Below are 20047 nucleotides of genomic sequence, written 5' to 3' on the forward strand. Positions count from 1 at the left end.
CTTCTCTATCTTTTTAAGTGTTAATGAGTTTATGAAAATGGAATCATATAATATGCATCATTTTGAAATAAACCTTTCTAAAATTTTTTAAATCTGATTTTTTTAACACCAAAAACATTTTGTATTGGGATATAGCCAATTAACAATGTTTGATAACTTCAGGTGAACAGTGAAGGAACTCAGCCATACAGATGCATATATCCATTCTCCCCCAAACTCTCCCCATCAGACTGGCACATAACATGGAGCAGAGTTATATGTGCTACACAATAGGTCTCTATATCCATTTTGTATAGAGCAGTGTGCATAGTCAGGGACTTTGGAAAGATCATGAACTAGGACTTTTTATTCAGCATGTTAACTTAGGATAGTATAAGTTGTTATATCAATAGTTTGCTCGTAAATATAGTTGAGTAGCATTCTGTGGTGTAAATGTACCAAAGTTTGTGTAACCATTCATCCACTGAAGGACATCTGAATATTTACCAGTTTGGGGCTATTTTAATAGAACTGCTAATATATCTGCTTGTAATTTCATGTATGAAAACAAATTTTCATTTCTTTGGGATAATTGCCTAAGAGTATAGATTCTGTGTTATACTGTCACACTAATTTTTAATTTTAAAATTTATTTATTTGATTTTATATAAGTATGAGTTTTAAGCCAACTTTGCCACTTTCCCCTTTCAGTTTCATTAAGAGGTCTTTAGTTCTTCTTCACTTTCTGCCATAAGGGTGGTGTCATCTGCATATCTGATGTTATTGATATCTATCCCAGCAATCTTGATTCCAGCTTGTGCTTCATCCAGTCCAGCATTTCTCATGATGTACTCTGCATATAAGTTAAATAAGCAGGGTGACAATATACATCAATTCATGGCAAATAGATGGGGAAACAGTAGAAACAGTGGCAGGCTTTATTTTGGGGGGCTCCAAAATCACTGCAGATGGTGACTGCAGCCATGAAATTAAAAGACCCTTACTCCTTGGAAGGAAAGTTATGACCAACCTAGATAGCATATTAAAAAGCAGAGACATTACTTTGGCAACAAATGTCCATCTAGTCAAAGTTATGATTTTTCCATTAGTCATGTATGGATGTGAGAGTTGGACTATAAAGAAAGCTGAGCACCGAAGAATTGATGCTTTTGAACTGTGGTGTTACAGAAGACTCTTGAAAGCCCCTTGGACAGCAAGGAGATCCAACCAGCCCATCCTAAAGGAAATCAGTCCTGAATATTCATTGGAAGGACTGATGCTGAAGCTGAAACTCCAGTACTTTGGCCACGTGATGTGAAGAACTGACTCATTTGCAAAGACCCTAATGCTGGGAAAGATTGAAGGCCGGAGAAGAAGGGGATGACAGAGGATGAGATGGTTGGATGGCATCACCAACTCAATGGATACCAGTTTGCATAAACTCTGGGAGTTGGTGATGGACAGGGAGGCCTGGCATGCTGCAGTCCATGGGTTTGCAAAGAGTTAAACATGAATGAGTGACTGAACTGAATGGATATAATTATGATGTATTTTATTTTATTGATGTATAGTTGATTAACAATGTATTAATTTCTGCTATACAGCAAAGTGATTTAGTTATACATACATAAAAATGTGTATACATACATGTGTATATATACATATACATGTGTATATTTATTTTTTTTCATATTCTTTCCCTTTATAACTTTCTGTAGGATATAGTTCATGTGCTACATATGAGACCTTGTTGTTTATCTGTTCTACATATTATAGTTTGTTATCTGCTAGCCCCAAGCTCCCTATCTTTCCCTCCCCAACATTATTTTTACTTTTAAAATAAACTTCAAAACTATTTCCAAATGCCTATATCATTTACATCCTCACCAACAATGTATGAATTAGCCAACATTTGTTATCACAATTTTTTTTCTTTTATCCACTCTGACATATGTGTAGTGATATATAATCATGGTTTTAATTTAGACTAAATTAAACTAATTTAATTTAAATATAGATGTTAAACATCTTTCCTGTGTTTATTTTCCAATTTGTCTATCTTCTTAGATGAAATGTCTGTGCATGTCTTTGGCCCATATTATAATTGGATTATTTTACTAGTGAGTTTTAAGAGTTCTTTATGTGTACTAAATACAATATCTCAATTTATATTTTTCTATGCAATATATTTCTCAAGTCTATAACTTATCTTTTAAATATTTTAACATACGTGTTTTCATATTTGATGAAATAATATTTATCACTGTTTACTTTATTATGCTTTGATGTTGAGTCTAATAACTCTTTGTTTAGGCAAATACTCTGGAGATTTTTCTCCATTTTCCTCAAACTTATACAGAGTTTCCGATTGATACCTACTGATAGCATCCTGCTTAATGGTAAAAGTCTAAACTTTTTCCCTCTAAGATCAGGAAAAAGGCAAGGATTCGGCTCATGCAAATTATTTAATATAGTAGTAGAAGTTCTAGCCACTGCAATAAGTTAAGAAAAAAGGGAGAAAATGAAAAAAATTTAGAAAAGAAGAAAGAAAATTGCCTATATCTGCAAATGATGTGTCTGCAAATAAAAACTTAGGAAATCTTATTATACAACTTATTTGGAAAATTAAAAGTACAAGATGGCCAAAAATTTTGAAGAAGGACCATGTTTTAGTAATCATTCTTCCCAATGTTAAGATGTTGAAGAAGCTGAAGTTGAATGGTTCTATGAAGATCTACAAGACCTTTTAGAACTAACACCCAAAAAAGATGTCCTTTTCATTACAGGGGACTGGAATGCAAAAGTAGGAAGTAAAGAAACGCTTGGAGTAACAGGCAAACTTGACCTTGGAATACAGAATGAAGCAGGGCAAAGGCTAATAGAATTTTGCCAAGAGAATGCACTGGTCATAGAAAACACCCTCTTCCAACAACACAAGAGAAGACTCTACACATGGACATCACCAGATGGTCAACACCAAAATCAGAATGATTATATTCTTTGCAGCCAAAGATGGAGAAGCTCTACAAGTCAACAAAAACAAGACCAGGAGCTGACTGTGGCTCAGATCATGAACTCCTTATTGCCAAATTCAGACTTAAATTGAAGAAAGTAGGGAAAAAAACTAGACCATTCAGGTATGACCTAAATAAAATCCCTTATGATTAAACAGTGGAACTGAGAAATAGATTTAAGGGACTAGACCTGATAGATAAGAGTGCCTGATGAACTATTGACTGAGGTTCGTGACATTGTACAGGAGACAGGGATCAAGACCATCCTCATGGAAAAGAAATGCAAAAAAGCAAAATGGCTGTCTGGGGAGGCCTTACAAATAGCTGTGAAAATATGATAAGCGAAAAGCAAAGGAGAAAAGGAGAAAAGGAAAGATATAGGCATCTGAATGCAGAGTTCCAAAGAATAGCAAGAAGAGATAAGAAAGCCTTCCTCAGCGATCAATGCAAAGAAATAGAGGAAAACAACAGAATGGGAAAGACTAGAGATCTCTTCAAGAAAATTATAGATACCAAGGGAACATTTCATGCAAAGATGGGCTCGATAAAGGACAGAAATTGTATGGACCTAACAGAAGGAGAAGATAATAAGAAGAGGTGGAAAGAATACACAGAAGAACTGTACACAAAAGATCTTCATGACCAAGATAATCACGGTGGTGTAATCACTCACCTAGAGCCAAACATCCTGGAATGTGAAGTTAAGTGAGCCTTAGGAAGCATCACTACGAACAAGGCTAGTGGAGGTGATGGAATTCCAGTTGAGCTATTTCAAATACTAAAAGATGATTCTGTGAAAGTGCTGCACTCAATATGTCAGCAAATTTGGAAAACTCAGCAGTGGCCCCAGGACTGAAAAAGGTCAGTTTTCATTCCAATCCCAAAGAAAGGCAATGCCAAAGATGGCCTTTGGCAATCTCAATTGCCTTTGGCAATGCTCAAACTACCACACAATTGAATTCATCTCACACTCTAGTAAAGTAATGCTCAAAATTCTCCAAGCCAGGCTTCAGCAATACGTGAACCGAGAACTTCCAGATGTTCAAGCTGGTTTTGAAAAGGTGGAGGAACCAGAGATCAAATTGCCAATATCTGCTGGATCATCGAAAAAGCAAGAGAGCTCCAGAAAAACATCTATTTCTGCTTTATTGTCTATGCCAAAGCCTTGGACTGTGTGGATCACAATAAACTGTGGAAAATTCTGAAAGAGATGGGAATACCATACCACCTGACCTGCGTCTTGAGAAACCTATATGCAGGTCAGGAAGCAATAGTTAGAACTGGACATGGAACAACAGACTGGTTCCAAATAGGAAGCAGAGTACATCAAGGCTGTATATTGTCACCCTGCTTATTTAACTTATATGCAGAGTACATCATGAGAAACGCTGGGCTGTAAGAAGCACAAGCTGGAATCAAGATTGCTGGGAGAATTATCAATAACCTCAAATATGCAAATGACACCACCCTTATGGCAGAAAATGAAGAGGAACTAAAAAGCCTCTTGATGAAAGTGAAAGAGGAGAATGAAAAAGTTGGCTTAAAGCTCAACATTCAGAAAATGAAGATCATGGCATCTGGTCCCATGACTTCATGGGAAATCAATGGGGAAACAGTGGAAACAGTGTCAGACTTTATTTTTCTGGGCTCCAAAATCACTGCAAATGGTGATTGCAGTCATGAAATTAAAAGACACTTACTCCTTGGAAGGAAAGTTATGACCAACCTAGATAACATATTAAAAAGCAGAGGCATTACTTTGCCAACAAAGGTCCGTCTAGTTAAGGCTATGGTTTTTCCAGTAGTCATGTATGGATGTGAGAGTTGGACTGTATAGAAAGCTGAGCGCTGAAGAATAGATGCTTTTGTACTGTGGTCTTGGAGAAGACTCTTGAGAGTCCTTTGGACTGCAAGGAGATCCAACAATGGACTCTTGAGAGTCCATTCTAAAGGAGATCAGTTCTGGGTGTTCTTTGGAAGGAATGATGCTAAAGCTGAAACTCCAGTACTTTGGCCAAGTCATGGGGATTGGGGGCAGGAGGAGTAGGGGATGACAGAGGATGAGATGGCTGGATGGCGTCAGCGACTCGGTGGACGTGAGTTTGAGTGAACTCGGGAGTTGGTGTTGGACAGGGAGGCCTGGCGTGCTGCGATTCATGGCGTCACAAACAGTCCGACACAACTGAGCAACTGAACTGAACTGCAGTCAAGATACCATGGTACTGATAGTTGGATACACACAGAGATTGCTTCTGCTGCTGTTAATTCGCTTCAGTCGTGTCCGACTCTGTGCAACCCCATAGAAGGCAGCCCACCAGGCTCCCCCTTCCCTGGGATTCTCCAGGCAAGAACACTGGAGTGGGTTGCCATTTCATTCTCCAATGCATGAAAGTGAAAAGTGAAAGTGAAGTCGCTCAGTCATGTCCAAGTCTTCGAGACCCCATGGACTGCGGCCCACCAGGCTCCTCTGTCCATGGGATTCTCCAGGCAAGAATACTGGAGTGGGGTGCCGTTGCCTTCTCCAACACACAGAGATTAATAGACCATAATAAAGAACCCAGAGATAGAGCCACACAAATATACTCAACTAAGTTTTGACAAAGATGCAAAAAAGCATTTTAATGGATAAGTGATAGCATTTTCAATAAATGATGCTAGCGCAGTTGGGCATCCATTCATGCACACATACACTCACACACAGACACACACACATGACCTTGACTTAAACTTCATATATAATACAAAGTTAATTCATAATATATCATAGCCTTAATTCATAATATATCGTAGGAAAACTATGAATCTTCTAGATGATTTGTTTTTAACTATCAAAGTCTAAAGTTGCTTGTATACAGATAAAGTTAAGAAATAAAAATATATTGCTTCCAGTGCATTCCAAATATTTCAAGCTGTTTTGAACAGATACTTCCACATTTAAAAATCATAAATAATGTTAGTAAACTCCTCTTTAAAACAGGAAACATAAAATAAGCTCATGCTTTGAAACATGAATATTCTAATCAGAGAAACATTGATTGCAACTCTTTTTAATTTTTTTTTTTTGGAAATACTCAGTCAAGAATAGACTTAGAACCATGATATGTAAATAGTTTTCTTTGCCACAACTAATCTATATAGAAAAATATGAATTAACAGTAGTGTCATGGCAGAAGAGAATTAACAGAACTAAACACTAAAATTTCCCAAGATTGGAAATGTATGACTTTGATCTCTATTTTTAAAGTATAGATAGAGCCAAGAAGGATAGGATGATACACACTGAAGTTCTGCATAAACTAAATTACAATAAATTTTTAGTTTTTGAAGGGCACAAAGTAATGAGTCAGGGAGAGTACACTGGGAGTGAATGGTTTAAACCCCAAATGTACCATGTAGGCACTCTATGCCTACATGCATGCATGTGTGCTAAGTCGTTTCAGTCATGTCTGACTATTTGCAACACTTTGGACTGTAGCCCTCCAGGCTCCTCTGTCCTTGGGATTCTCCAGGCAAGAATACAGGAGTGGGTTGCTATGCCCTGCTCTAGGAGATCTTCCTGACCCAAGAATCGAAACCACATCCCTCAGGCTGGTTCTTTACCACTTGTACCACCTGGGAAGCTCAGGCACTCTATAATCTTTGGTAAATCATTCAACTCTTTTAATTCTTAGTTTCCGTATTTCAAATATAGAAATGTGGTATTTAACTCATACACTTGTGAGTTGTGTAAAGAGCTGGCATATTGCTGACAATGAATGGTAGTTATAGGTATAGATAATATTGTTATTAGGATCAAAAGAAAATCATATTTTAAATCTCTTATCATAAAGAAGCTATTAAGAAACTACCATAAAAGTGATTTTAATTGTCACCTTTTCTCTCTTTACTTGCCCTCTAGCTGAGTGCTAATTGCCACATGCTTATAACAAGTCTAATTTTAAGACTTAAATTTCTTTCTCTCAAGAGAAAGTTGCTCAAGGTGTAAGAACTGACATATTTCTGAACTTCACTGGCCATCATAATTCCCTGATGCCATTTTTAGCTTTTCCTAAATTAATATACATATATAACCTTTGCAAAGCACTGGACTACAAGCTTCCCAAAGTCTTGGCACTGATTACCACAAGATATAAGCTCCTAATATCAGCACCACACTCGCTGCTTCATGCCATTGCTATTTGCTTGCTAATAATTTTCTTTTTAAACAGTAGAATGAAATTCTGACATATCTTTTGACATAACACTTGACCCCATGAACCTGACATTTTAAATTACTCATTCAGAATGATGAATCCAACTGCTTGTTCAGGAAGTTGAAAAATCTGAGGTACTTTTAAGTTTATTTTCTTTATACAGACATCTCTTCACATGATTTTCAAATGTTCATTACACAAATAAGAGAGAAGAGAAAAGTTGTGGTACCTGCTTCATTCATTCAATAAATATTGAGAATCAAACAACAAAATTGAACTGTATGTAAGAGATGTACTGATGAACAATACATTGAGATATCTAGTTTCCTAAAGTATGTATTACTTCCCTATTGTTTGTGTCACATTATTTCCCTAAACTTAACTCCTTAAAATGACACTCTTTTATTATTTCAGTTGGTATGGGCAAGGAGTCTAGACATGTCATTGCTTGATGATCTGCTTCAGTGTCTGATCTCAAAGTTGATGCCAAGGTGTTGGGTATAGACTCTCCTCAAAGCTTCAGTGGCAAAGGATCCAGTTACAGGTGATGTGGTTATGGACAGAATTCACTCCCTCACAGACTGGCACTGATGGCTTCAGTTTCTTTCTTTCTTTATTTTTTTAAATTTATTTTAATTGGAGGCTAATTATTTTACAATACTGTGGTGATTTTTTCCATACATTCACATGAATCAGCCATGGGTGTACATGTGTTCCCCACCCTGACCCTCCCTCCCACCTCCCTCCCCATCCCATCCCTCAGGGTCATCCCAGTGCACCAGCCCTGAGCATCCTGTCTCATGCATTGAACCTGGACTAGCGATCTGTTTCACATATGATAATATACATGTTTCAATGCTATTCTCTCAAATCATCCCACCCTTGCCTTCTCCCACAGAGTCCAAAAGTCTGTTCTTTACAGCTGTGTCTCTTTTGCTGTCTCGCATATAGGGTCATTGTTACCATCTTTCTAAATTCCATATATATGCATTAATATGCTGTATTGGTGTTTTTCTTTCTGACTTACTTCACTCTGTATAATAGGCTCCAATTTCATCCACCTCATTAGAACTGATTCAAATGCATTCTTTTTAATAGCTGAGTAATACTCCATTGTGTATATATACCACAGCTTTCTTATCCATTCATCTGCTGATAGTCATCTAGGTTGCTTCCATGTCCTGGCTATTATAAACAGTGCTGCGATGAACATTGGGGTACACGTGTCTCTTTCATTTCTAGTTTCCTTGGTGTGTATGCCCAGGAGTAAGATTGTTGGGTCGTACGGCAGTTCTATTTCCAGTTTTGTAAGAATCTCCACATTGTTCTCCCTAGTGGCTGTACTAGTTTGCATTGCCACCAACAGTGTAAGAGGGTTCCTTTTTCTTTGCACCCTCTCCAGCATTTATTGTTTATAGACTTTTTGATAGCAGCCATTCTGACTGGTGTGAAATGGTAGCCTATTGGCTTCAGTTTCTTGTTGACTCCTAATAGTGTCCACACACAGTTCATTGTCACAAAGGTATCTTCCTAAGGAAACTCACAATATAGCTGCTTACCTCAAATCCAGTAAGAAAGAGATACTACTGGCAAGACAAAAGTCACAATTTTATATAACCTAATTATGGAAATGACCCCCCATCATCTTTGCCACGTTCTGTGGAAAGAAGCTAGCCAAAGTCTTCCCCACACTGATCAGGGAAGGATTGTACAAGGTAGCAATATCAGGAGATGTTAAAAATTTATAAGCATTTTAGAATTTGTTCACCAGAGTATAAAATCCATAGAGATTTATAAAGGTAAGTTGGCCATTAAAACATAGCTTCATATTCACCCTATTTAACAATCTCAATTATCCTGATAGCTAGGTATTAATATCTCATTTAACAAATGAGGACACTGAAGCTCAATGTTATATCTATTCATTAGCCAATAAAGTCAGAATTTAACTTAGGTAAAATTTATCCACAGCCATAGCTGTGTTCTAAAAATAATGGTAATAAAAGAATATATTACTAGAAATCTTGTGGATATTACAAAGATAATAACAAATAATACATTTTATGGCAATAAACTCAACAAGTTTTTAAAAACTAGCCAATTTCTTGAAAACAATATTTGCTAAAAATTAAACAAGAAAATATATAAAAACTAATTATTCCATAGGGGTTGAAGAAATTGAATTTATAATTAAAAACATTACCATGATAATAGTTGTATGATTGAACTAGTGAATTCTATCATATGTTTATTCAATAAAGTATACCAGTCATAGGTAAACTTTCTCAAGAAGTAAAAAGGAAGAAATATTCAAAACTCACTTTATATAGACAGAATACCTCTAAAATGAAATATTAAAAGTATATTTTATAAATAAAATATTTTTAACCAAATTCTCCAAGAACAAAGACATGAAAATTCATAATAAACTACTAGCAAGTTAAATTCAGTAATATGTAAAAAATAATACATAATAGTCATATGCAACCAAAGTTTATGTCAGTAATGCAATGTTTCTTTAACATTTGAAAACCAAACAAGGAAATCCACCATATTAACAGAATAAAAGAAAACATCCTTATGATCATGTCAATAGGTTAAAAAAAAAAAAAGCATTTTACAGAATCCAGGATTAATGGTAATAAGTCAACAAATTAAAAATAAAAGAAAATATCCTTACTTTGACAAAGGACGTCTACAAAAAAGTCTAGAGTTAACATTGTACTTAAAGGTGAAATATTAAACATTTTCCTATTAGACTTAGACCAAAGCAAGCTTGTCAGTTCTGAACACTTCCAGTTAACACTATGCCTTCTCCAGTTCAACAAAGCAGGAAATAAGTATATTGTTTGGGAAAGAAGAAACAAAATTGTCTTATTTTCAGTTGACATAATTGTGCAGATAAAAAAAAGAAAAACCTACCCAAGCATTATTAGAACTAATAAAAACAATCAGCAAAATAATAGTCAATTTATAGTCAGTATATAGTCAATATACAAAAATCAATCATGTATTTATACATCAGTGAGCTACTAGAAAGTGATATTTCTCAAAGTGATGTGTAAAATATCATCAAACTTCATGAAACCTTAGGAATAATGTTAACAAAAATTGTGTAAGACTTGCACCATGGAAGCTATGAAACTGTTGATAAGAATTAAAGATTTAAGTAAATGGAGAGATATACCATGTTTATTGACTGGAAAATTCAATATTTTCCAGATATTAATCATTACCAAATTGATGAAGGGAATCAATGCAATACTAATAAGTATCTCAGTTTTTTTTTCATAGAAATTGTGAGGCTGATTCTAAATTTGTATTGAAAAGCCAAAGGGCCTAAACAGAGGAGCATAGTTGAGGATTCCCTTCCTGATATTGTCACTAATTAAGATCATGTAGTATTGGCATTAATTATAGACATATAGGTCAATGGAACAGAATAGAAAGCCCAGAAATAAAACCACAGTAATGAAGAAAAATTATTTTTGATGAAGGGGAAAAAAGGGAAAAAAGAAAGGTTATCAACAAATGCTGCTGCATCAATTGAATAAATTTGTTCATAAAATAAAATTTGATCCAATTCATATTATATACATAAATTCATTCGAAGCAGATAAGATGTACACTGACTCAATGGGCATGAGTTTGAGTAAACTCCCGAAGTTGGTGATGGACAGGGAGGCCTGGCATGCTGCAGTCCACAGGGTCACAAAAAGTTGGACACAGCTGAGTGACTGAACTGAACTGAACTGAAAATGTACACGTAAAAGCTAAAACTGCAAAGTTTCTAGACTAAAGTAAAGGGGACCATGCAAACTTGAGTAAGGCAAATAATTCCTATGATACAAAAATCATTAAACTAGTAGTAAAAGAAAAAAAATATTTAAAAATAAAGCCTTTATTCATTTTAGGAAACTATTAAGAGTATAAAAAGGCAGAGTCTGAAAGATGTGAATCATGGTATACATTTCTGACACAAGACTTGTATCCAGAATATATAAATACTCTAATACTTTAAAAGTCAATGTGAAAATGAATAATCCTATTTTTAAGTGGACATATTAAAACACTTTCTGAAACAAGATCTATAAATTGTCATTAAGTACACACACACACACAAGTTCTTCAAAATCACTAGAGAAATGAAAATGGCTAACAGTTTTTCAAAATTAATACCAAATATTAGAAAAGAAATGTGTTAGAAAATATGTGAAGAAACTAGAACACTATTCACTGTTGGTTAGAGTGCAAAACAAATATTTTTTGAAGGGCTTTAAAACCCTTTGTGGGGCTTTAAAACCCATGTGCTCCCTGGAAACTACAAAACATGCACACTGGAATGTACAAAACATGTACATAACATGCAACCACCTGCACACTGGAATCTACAAAACAGAAACTCTAGCATGGTTGGCAGCCTCTAAAATAATTCAAATGATCTCCATCAACTTGAGTTTTATGCCCTTTTGAAATCTCTCACCTTTGGTTTGAACTGGACCTGGTACCTTGCTTCTAAACAATAGAATACAGGGTCTTCCATGGTGGTTCAGTTGTTAACATTCTGTGCTTCCAATACAGGTGGAGCAAGTTCAATCTACCACAGCAGTAGTTGGGGAAATAAACAGATGACAGAATTTCTTTATCTTGGTGCATACTCCCACACTCTCTTTCAGGGAGCCCATTTGAAAAGTACTTAACTTTTCCTGACATCAACTGAAATACTTAAGAACTATTAGATTAATACATGAATCTCATGAAAATGTTTATAAACAAATTAAAGCTTGTGTGGCCAAGAATTTTTGCTATTATTCTAAGTTTTGCTGATACTTAGAGTCAGATAATTAGAAATACTTTAATCTCTGGCTTTGTACTAAAGTTATTATAACATAAAATTCTTCCCTAATAGTCAATCTAGGTATGACCATTTATGCAACTGGATTTATACAAGAACCCAATATCATATCAAAAATAAATTAAATAAAACTTAAAAGGAAAAGAAGGAAATCCAGTAATTCTATAGCTTTATTTTTTTCATGTTCTCATTTTTACATACATCTATACCCAGTTCTATATTAATTGACCTTCATCTCTGACTTTGAACCCGTCTCTTGTCTTTGAACATGATTTTTTTGGAAACTGATCTACTTGGTATGTGAATGTTCTGTTTATCTTTGGACTGTGCCTTATGTCCCCAAGTTCTCAGTAATCCTTGTTGCCAATTGTAGGAATGATTCTCAAGTTAGATATAAATACATCCCGAATTCTACATGAAATATTACCTATACTAAACACGAAAATGTTACTATTTATCAAGAAATTCAAATTTAGCCTAATAGCCTCTTTGTTAGCTAAATCTGACAACTCTACCTCTATGTGAATTGCTGTTATGAGGGAATCAACACTAACGGATATGAATATCAAACTATATTTTACTCTAAGAAACTTATCTTTCCTTCTGTGCCCCCATAATTAGCCTAAATGGACCACAGAATGAGTATAATGAGTCAGTTCAAATTCCACAGATTTTTCTAGACTTTAAACAAATAGAAATATTTAGAAACTCAGCATAGCCCAAAGCATATAGATACCTAATCTAAAACAAGCAAAAAAACAGGGAACTATATTCATTAGAGGGCACTATATTCATCTTAGCTATGCCCTGTTATCAAATGGTCCACAGCAGTGGTTCCTAAACAGTGAAGATAAGAGTGACAGAATTATTTTGAGAATATTATGAATTCCTGTGGGCACTGGTCTATAAATATGCTAGAGATTATGTGTCACATATATGTTTTAATTTGTATATAAGTGTTCCAATAAATACAATATTGAGTCATGAAGACTTACACTGAATACGTAAGAAAATTTTCTCACTCTTTGAGATTTGCTCAGAAATTATGCCATGCATCTACTCAAACTGTTTTTCTCAAAATTTTCTTCTGATAATTGAACAGTGTCATTCACATGAAATTATTTAAAGAGGTAAATATACATGTTCAACTATATTAATATCATCTTTCAGGATTTCGGTTCAACTAAGACAGTGGTCATGTATGGATGTGAAAGTTGGACTGTGAAGACAGCTGAGAGCTGAAGAACTGATGCTTTTGAACTGTGGTGTTGGAGAAGACTCATGAGAGTCCCTTGGACTGCAAGGAGATCCAACCAGTCCATTCTAAAGGAGATCAGTCCTGGGTGTTCTTTGGAAGGACTGATGCTAAAGCTGAAATTCCAATATTTTGGCCACCTCATGTGAAGAGTTGACTCATTGGAAAAGACTCTGATGCTGGGAGGGATTGGGGGCAGGAGGGGAAGGGGACGACAGAGGATGAGATGGCTGGATGGCATCACTGACTCGATGGACATGAGTTTGGGTAAACTCCAGGAGCTGGTGATGGACAGGGAGGCCTGGTGTGGTGCAATTCATGGGGCTGCAAAGAGTCAGACACAATTGAGTGACTGAACTGAACTGAACTGAACTGAAGACATTGGCTATCTAGGAACATGAGATAAGGATTCATCTGCCCTACTGAGAAATAATGCATTAAGTGATATTTGTTTTCAAAGGGATATAAAAGAGCTATTTAAGCATGGGAGGCACAGGATGTCACTGCATCTGCTTCCCATTGCTCTTTCTTTTTATAAGAAACTCCACTGTAGCAAACCCAGATCGGGGACAGCAGAGGAAGAAATGAGAGGGCGTTTGGCTCTGAAGTTTTGGCCAAGTACAAGCTTACATTAAAAAAAGGAATGGGGCAGACAGCAATCAAAATAAAAAAAGAGCAAAATAGAAAGCAAGCTTCTTTTAAAAAATAAGAACTGCATTCCACTGGAAAGATACAGATGAAATCAATTCTGAGCACCCTCTGAATTCACTTTGGACAAAATCCTATTCAAAACCAGGTTTGCCAATCATACTAGATAACTGAAAAATAGACATGGTTGTTTTACAAAAAGCTGCCTACTCTCCACCCCAATTTTGTCAAAACCATCTACATTTATAAAGAAGAGTGGGAGATTTCTGGTCCTTTATGTCATGGTGATAATCCTACATGTGTCTCCAGTATCTCTTTGTGTGCTGAGATTTTCTCTTCTAAGAACAACAGTCGGTCAGATTAGGATAGGGGCCACCCTAAAGGTTTCATATTTACATAGTCAGTCTTTAAAGACCCTGTATCCAAATACAGTTCTTTCCAAACTGGATTCCTTTTATTTCTTTTTCTTGTCTAATGCCCTACATTACATCAGACGTAATGAGGAATAAAATTGGCAAGAGTGAATATTTTTGTCTTTCCTCTGATCTTTCCAGTCTTTCACTGTTACATATGTTAGTTGTGAGTTTTTAATAGATGTTCTTTTTCAAACTGAAGTTTCTTTGTGTATATAACTTTTTTTGAGTTTTTAACAAGAAATGATGTTGATTAAAAAAAAAAAAGTTTTCTCTGAATCTATTGAGATGATTGTGTGTGGGTGTTTCCTTTGGATAAGATATATTACACTAACTGATTTTTTGATATTTGACAAACTTCACATTCTTGGGATACGCCATTTATAGTGTATGTGTGTGTGTTTTTTTTTTTTTTTAATTCATTGCTGGATATGGTTTGTTAGTATTTTGTTTCAGATTTTGCAGTCATATTCACAATAGGTATTACTCTGTAACTTTCTTTTTTGTGATGTATTTATTGGAATTTTTATAAGGATAATTCTAACTTCGTGAGATGATTTGAGCAGTGTTCCTTCTTTTTGAGAAGAATTGACATTAATCATTTTTTAAATAGTTAAAATTCAACTGTGAAGTCATTTGGGTCTGGGTTTTATGCTTTGAATAGTTTCTGATTAGTAATTCAGTCCCTGTATTATAACAATACAACCTGAACAAGTACATGAGATATCTTGCAAGCCAAAGCTGCAAAATTGGTGGGCACCACTCAAGCATTTAAGACATTTGGGTGATTATCACCTCAATGTGGCACACATGAAGGGATAAGTTGGTCACAGGATGGGTTAGATTGACACTAGACCACCCATCAACTTCAAGAAAATTTCCATGCAGTGAGGTACTCTGTGAAACATCACACTATCCCCAGCTCTGCAGCACATCCTTCTTAGGTATTAGTTTGGCTACAAGAAAATGTAGTTTGGCTAAATCTTTCAAAGTGCATATGTATGGTCAGGCCAATCAAGATGGATGTTCTCTTTCTCTCTTTACATCCCCTGTCTGACCAGTGCCTGCTTCACTTAAATCTAACACACATGATTAACTTTCCTATGTACAGGTCTCAGGCCCCAGCTAGTGACTGTTCTTATCTAAGAGGTGGTGAGGGGAGTGCCACTCTACTGATTTCCCTGGTGACCAATGAGCCTGCTGCTGCTGCTGCTGCTAAGTTGCTTCAGTCATGTCTGACTCTGTGCGACCCCATAGATGGCAGCCCACCAGGCTCCCCCATCCCTGGGATTCTCCAGGCAAGAACACTGGAGTGGGTTGCCATTTCCTTCTCCAATGCATGAAAGGGAAAAGTGAAAGTGAAGTCGCTCAGTTGTGTCTAACTCTTCGCGACCCCATGGACTGCATCCTACCAGGCTCTTCCATCCATGGGATTTTCCAGACAAGAGTACTGGAGTGCGGTGCCATCACCTTCTCCGGACCAATGAGCCTAACTGATGTCAATTACTCTATAGCTGGTAATCCTCCTTTTCCCCTGGGAGCTACTGGGGCTCCACCAAGATTTAGCCAAACTACAAATAAATAATAATTGATTTGCAATTACAAATCAGTAATTGACTGCCATCATGTCCTGCTGGCCAGGCGCTGCACACTGTGGAGGGTTCTTCTGGGACTTCGGTTCAGATGTGTAAGATTCTCCCCATATATTGAATAAGCAACGATGTCTCTGTTGCTGACTCTGTGCTCTTTCTTCCACCTTGAAGCTGGGCAAGCACAGAGCTTATAGACATGTGAAGTATAGCCCAACAGCATATTTAAAAATGATGTTTTTTCCTTCTGTCTTGCTATATGTCCTGAGAGCTTGGCTCTTTAATGAATGAGAAAATTGTTTCTGGTCTCTGCCATCTGGGAGGTACACCTACTAGTGTGTATTTGGCAGCTAGCCAAAGAGACTAGGATTTCAAGCAGCTGTAGCTGGTTGGTCAGAAACATAGAACAACCCAGGTCTGTGACTGGCATTTCTTTGTCCCCCTGTGCCAGCTCTTAGGGGAGTTTGTCATAAGGGGTCCCAGGCCAAAGGGGCTTTTGTCATCTCAATCCTCGTTGCTTTGTTAGTGTTGGCACTAAGCCATCCTTACTGGCTGTGCAACAAAGAAAGGTCCTTGCTTTCTTAGACTACTTTTTGGAGTAAAATATCTGGATCTTTTGAGGGCTGAATCCTTTGCTGTCTTTTGTGGGATGGGCCTCTTTTGTCCATGGTTAAGCCATAAAAGGGCTTCCCCATTGGCTCAGCAGTAAAGAATCTGCTTGCAGTGCAGGAGACAGAGAAGATGTGAGTTCAATTTCTGGGTCAGGAAGATCCCTTAGAAGAGGGCATGTCAACCCACTCCAGTGTTCTTGCCTGGAGAATCCCATGGACAGAGCATCCTGCCAGGCAACAGTTCATAGGGTTGCAAAGAGTTATATATGACTGAAGTGACTGAGCATGCATACAAACCGTAAAGAATCTTATTGGTTTGAGTCACTATTAAGATCTTACATGTCAATGACCAGAGGATGAATCCTTTGAATTGGAAAAAATTCTAAATTGATAAATTTTTAAAGAATTGTCATCATGAACAGCTGATTTATTGCTACATATGGAAAGACCAAATTAAAAGATAGATGCAAAGAAATATAATAACTAACTTTAAGAACTTTCTTCATTAAAAATAAAAATGTTCAGGAAGCCTTATGGACTATATAGGCTGAACAACTTGTTTTACACTTACGAAGGATCATCATAAACAGTTCATGTTTAGTCAACCTTCAGACCTGCTGCTGAGTAGGCCACTCAGAAAGTTTACCTGAACACTCAAAGATATCATCAGAGACATTTAAACTACAAATCAGGAAAATTTGTCAGGCTGTCACTGCCCAGAGTACTTTCACTTAAGTTATAACTGATTTATCTGCATATATATATATATATATATATATATATATGTATATGTATATACCCTACTTTACCCTACTTAGCCCAGTTTCGCTGACAATAATCCATTATGCTGCGATTTGAGTTATGATTCCTACTTATCTTGTGAAAAAGTCACTTTCAAAATGGAGTCACGGTGGCCAATGTTAACATTCATATTAGTTGTTTTGAAGTGACTGATATAGACCTGTAAGTGTCTTAGAGTAAGGAGTGTTTTAGAATTAGGAGTGTTACTTCAGATAAGAAACTTGTTTGGCAACATTTGTGGAAAGACCTCACTGCAAAAGAAGGAGCATATGATAGGAATAACAACCCTGGGGATTAGTGTTACACTTCCCTGGTGCACTTCTTAACATCAGGACTGCTTAGCCAAAAGGTTTGAAGCCTCTTTGCCGGAGGTCTTGACTTTCTGCTGTTGAGAGCTATTCCATATGGATGATACTAGAGTCTCCATGAGAGGAGAAGGCGACTTCCTGTCACATACTTATCACGAGACCCATTGCCAGACAAGGGGTTGTGCCTGTGCTGTGACACCTCCTCCCTGGACTTCTCTTTGTACCGGTTGACTGTTTAGCCCTGTTTCTATTTTTCTTACTTTAGTCTGTTCAGTTCAGTTCAGTTGCTCAGTCGTGTCCGACTCTTTGGGACCCCATGAATCACAGCACACCAGGCCTCCCTGTCCATCACCAACCCCGGAGTTCACTCAGACTCATATCCATTGAGTCGGTGATGCCATCCAGCCATCTCATCCTCTGTTGTCCTCTTCTTCTCCTGCCCCCAATCCCTCCCAGCATCAGAGTCTTTTCCAATGAGTCAACTCTTTGCATGAGGTGGCCAAAGTACTGGAGTTTTGGCTTTAGCATCAGTCCTTCCAAAGGAATCCCAGGGCTGATCTCCTTCAGAATGGACTGGTTGGATCTCCTTGCAGTCCAAGGGACTCTCAAGAGTCTTCTCCAACACTACAGTTCAAAAGCATCAATTCTCGGCACTCAGCTTTCTTCACAGTCTAACTCTCACATCCATACATGACCACTGGAAGAACCATAGCCTTGACTAGATGGACCTTTGTTGGTATAGTAATGTCTCTGCTTTTCAATATGCTATTTACATTGGTCATAACTTTTCTTCCAAGGAGTAAGCATCTTTTAATTTCATGGCTGCAGTCACCATCTGCAGTGATTTTGGAGCCCAGAAAAATAAAGTCTGACACTGTTTCCACTGTTTTCCCATCTATTTCCCATGAAGTGATGGGACCAGATGCCATGATCTTTGTCTTCTGAATGTTGAGCTTTAAGCCAACTTTTTCACTCTCCTCTTTCACTTTCATCAAGAGGCTTTTCAGTTCCTCTTCACTTTCTGCCATAAGGGTGGTGTCATCTGCATATCTGAGGTTACTGATATTTCTCCCAGCAATCTTGATTCCAGCTTGTGCTTCTTCCAGTCCAGCGTTTCTCATGATGTACTCTGCATATAAGTTAAATAAGCAGGGTGACAATATACAGCCTCGACTTTAGTCTGTAGGGTGTGCTAATTGTGTGTAATAAAAGAAGTGTTTTTTTAAATTTCATATCAGCCATGATTTTTATATCTCCAATTCTGAGATTCTTACCTGACCTTACTGGTAAAAGAATGGCTAAAAAAATAAAAGTTCTAAGAGACAACATATATAATCAGATTTACCCAAGTTTTGAGTCATACTGACAACAAAAGAGCAAACAGAAGGATCAAAAAATCTCCACAAAACAAAACTAAGGAGGGAGAAAACATAACCTTAAAGGTAACAAACCAGCAAGTAAAATAGAGCTGGGTATTGTATATGCAAATAAAGAATCAAGAACTTTTTTCTTATATGGCATGATTAATATCTAAAAAGAAGTGTGGAAAGGTACTAATATTTAGGTTCATGATTTCATTCAGCAAATATTTAATGTTTATTACGTGACAGATATTAGGAATACAACAGTCTCTCCCGAAGGAGTTCATTTTGCCATGGAAAAGAAAGATACAATCAATAGTTTGCATAAAATCCACAGGCAAGACTCTGTAACTTGCATGATATTGTGGGAGCAGTGAAAAATGCAAAGGTAGGACACTTGTTAATATGCTGTGTTGATGAATTAATTAGTCAATCTAAGAAAGAATTAGAAAATTTTATTTGAGCCAAATTTGAGAATTATAACCTGGGAAGAGCATCTCAGGAAGATCTGAAAACTGTTCCACCCATTGAAAGTCAAGACACGGGTTATATAAGATTTTTGAGACATGGGGCTGTACACCAAATGACACATTATTTACAGTTTGCTTAATTGAGACCTAAGTGTCATAGTGGTGGGTCGTGTGACCCCTTACAAGGTCAAGAAGGAATGTCTTTTTTAAGGCAGTGGTCTCCAACATTTTTGGCACCAGAGACAAGTTTTGTAGAAGATAATTTTTCCACGGACAGAGTGGGGGAAAATGGTTTGGAGATGATTCTCATAAGGAGAAAGCAACCTAGATCCCTTCATGTGTAGTTCACAGAGGGCTTGTGTTTCTATTGTTACCAAGTTCAAGCTTTTTCTGCTCACTGCACAAGAGGCCAATGAATTTGAGGGATGAGGTGTTGAGGTAAGAAATATGCCTCAGAAAGCTGGCTGACAGAGAAGATAGCAGACTAATATCTCAAAATAACTATCTTGTCAGGGGTCTGGATGCCAGGTTTTTTTATGGATCAGAGATT

This window comes from Bubalus kerabau, chromosome 15 (assembly GCF_029407905.1).
Source record: "Bubalus kerabau isolate K-KA32 ecotype Philippines breed swamp buffalo chromosome 15, PCC_UOA_SB_1v2, whole genome shotgun sequence".
Classification (NCBI taxonomy): domain Eukaryota; kingdom Metazoa; phylum Chordata; class Mammalia; order Artiodactyla; family Bovidae; genus Bubalus; species Bubalus kerabau.